Consider the following 2500-nt stretch of genomic DNA (forward strand, 5'->3'; position numbering starts at 1 on the left):
CCCCTGGGGGTTGGCGGGCGGGAGAGCGGTGCCGTCCGGGCGTGAGCGCGGCTGCCTCCCCGGTCGCGGGGGCGTGGGGGGGGCCGCTGTCGGGCGGGTGGCGGCGGGGGAGCGCGTGCGGCCGGCGGCCGGCGCGGCCCCCGTGTCACGGGCTGGTAGCGCCCGCCGAGGCCCGCGTGTTGCGGGGCGGCTGCCGGACGGAGCGTGGGCCGTCGGTGTCGGGGTGGCGGTGGCCGTCGGGCGCTCGGCCCCCCGCCTCGCCCGCCTCCCCCTTTCCAGGTACCTAGCGCGTCCCGGCGCGGAGGTTTAAAGACCCCTGGGGGGTGTCGCCCGTCCGCCTTGGGGTCGGGGCGGTCGGGCCCGCGGGGAGTTGGGAGGGCCGCCCCCTCCCCTCTCCCCCAGACTCCGCCCCCCCGTGGGCCGGGGGCGCCCGCGCCACCGGTCCCCCCCCGCCGCGGCCGTCGGGAGGGGGGCTCCCCCGGCGGCCCGCCGTGCGGGCCGGGGCCGTGTTGGCGCGTGCGCCTCCCGCGTCCCTTGTGGGGGGGGGGAACCCCCGGGGCGCCTGTGGGGTGTCCGAGCCGGCCCCCTGGCGGCCGGTGCCGGGACACCCCGTCGTGTGAAACCTTCCGATCCCTCCGGTCTGCTCTTTTCGGTCTGACTTGGCCGGCCAGAGGCGACCCCCCCCTCCGTGGAGGTGGGGGGGAGATGTGCCGTGCCAGGGGCGGGGTTCTCCCCCGCCGAAACCCCAAAAGAACCAAACTCGTACGACTCTTAGCGGTGGATCACTCGGCTCGTGCGTCGATGAAGAACGCAGCTAGCTGCGAGAATTAATGTGAATTGCAGGACACATTGATCATCGACACTTCGAACGCACTTGCGGCCCCGGGTTCCTCCCGGGGCTACGCCTGTCTGAGCGTCGCTTGACGATCAATCGCCCCCTGGGGGTGGTGCGCCGCGCGCCTGGGTGCGGCAGGGCCTCCCCGGGGTTGCGCGGCTGGGGGTTGTCCTCGCAGGGCCTCCGGGGCCCTCCGTCCCCCTAAGTGCAGACACGGCGCCCCCCCACCTCCCCCCTGCGTGGCAGGCCTCGCGTGGAGGCCCTTGGGGGAGGGGGGGCACTGCCCGCTGAGAGGCCAGAGAGGACGGGAGCTCACGCCGAGGCCCCTGGCCCAAGCGGCCTCCGCGGTCGGGTCCCCTTCGGGAGCCCCCTCGCGCCGCAAGCGGTCTTCGGACGTGCCCCCCCTGTGGGGTCGGTGGCGGGGGCTCGGTCCCGGGCCCGCGCGGTCGGAGGCCCGCGGTGGTGCCGGTGTGGGGCCGCGCCCGGCCCGCTGTCGTTCGCTCGCTCGCCCTCGGTGGCGCGGCGGCGGCGGCGGCTGTGTCCGGGCCGGCCCCCACCGCCCTCCGCGGCGCCCGCGCGTCCGCCCGCGGGTCCGTGTCCGCCCCCGGCCTTGCCGTGTCGGGGCGGGCGGCTCGCGCCGAGGCCGAGTTGCGCGCGCGCGGCCGCGCCCCGGGGATGCGTGCCCCGGCGGCGACCCGCGGGACGCCGCGGCGTCGTCCGCCGCCGCGCGCTTTCCCCCCGGGCTGCGGGCGCGCCGCGCTTCGCGGCCCCCGAGCCCGGCGGTGGGGCGGGGGCCGGGGGGTCGGGGACCTGCGTGCCGGCGTCCGTCGCCCGTCGGGGGCGTCTCGCCGCGGCCGTGTGGAGGGACGTGTGGGAAGAGGGGGGGTGGTCGGGCGGGGAAGGGCCGGGGACGGGGGCCCCGGCGGTCGTGGGTGGCGACCGCCGGGTTTCTCCGCCCCTCCCTCTGCCCCGTCCGGCCTCGCCCCTTCCCCTCTCCTCCCCGCGCCGCGGCGGCGACGCCGCCGGGCCGGGCTCGGGCGCCGCGCGTCTCGGTCCCTGCCCCCCGCCTCCGCCCCTCCCGTCCGCCCCGTGGCTGCCGGCTCGTGCTCCCGTCCGTCCCGCCTCGCCCCGCCCCGCCCCTGCACCGGCCCCTGCCGCCGCCGCCGCCGCCGCCCCGCGCCCCGTCGGCCGGGGTGGGGGACGGGGGCCCGGGGTTCTGGGGGGGGGGCGCGTCGCGCAAGGCGGTCGAACCGCGGCTCGGCCGCGGGCTCGCTCGTTGCCTCTCTGCCGCCTCCTCGCGGGCGCCTTCTCCCGGCGCGTGCCCTCCGAGACGCGACCTCAGATCAGACGTGGCGACCCGCTGAATTTAAGCATATTAAGTCAGCGGAGGAAAAGAAACTAACCAGGATTCCCTCAGTAACGGCGAGTGAACAGGGAAGAGCCCAGCGCCGAATCCCCCGCCCCGCGGTGGGGAGGCGGGAAATGTGCGTACGGAAGACCCACTCCCCGGCGCCGCTCGTGGGGGGCCCAAGTCCTTCTGATCGAGGCCCAGCCGTGGACGGTGTGAGGCCGGTAGCGGCCCCCGGCGCGCCGGGGCCCGGGTCTTCCCGGGAGTCGGGTTGCTTGGGAATGCAGCCCAAAGCGGGTGGTAAACTCCATCTAAGG

General features: G+C 77.7%; 2 non-coding genes across 2 annotated transcripts in view; both read left to right on the forward strand.

The window, feature by feature from the left end:
* The first annotated feature begins 766 nt into the window (after window positions 1-766).
* LOC130837787 (5.8S ribosomal RNA) lies at window positions 767-919 on the forward strand. Its single transcript, XR_009049545.1, has one exon. It is a non-coding gene; the product is annotated as a 5.8S ribosomal RNA (ribosomal RNA).
* Window positions 920-2168: 1249 nt separating this feature from the next.
* The window catches only part of LOC130837831 (28S ribosomal RNA), a 4821-nt gene continuing 4489 nt past the window's right edge, over window positions 2169-2500 (forward strand). Inside the window, exon 1 of the ribosomal RNA XR_009049588.1 lies at window positions 2169-2500. This exon is cut by the window's right edge and continues 4489 nt beyond it. This is a non-coding gene — a ribosomal RNA (28S ribosomal RNA).

Source organism: Hippopotamus amphibius, chromosome 15, assembly GCF_030028045.1.
Source record: "Hippopotamus amphibius kiboko isolate mHipAmp2 chromosome 15, mHipAmp2.hap2, whole genome shotgun sequence".
NCBI lineage: Eukaryota > Metazoa > Chordata > Mammalia > Artiodactyla > Hippopotamidae > Hippopotamus > Hippopotamus amphibius.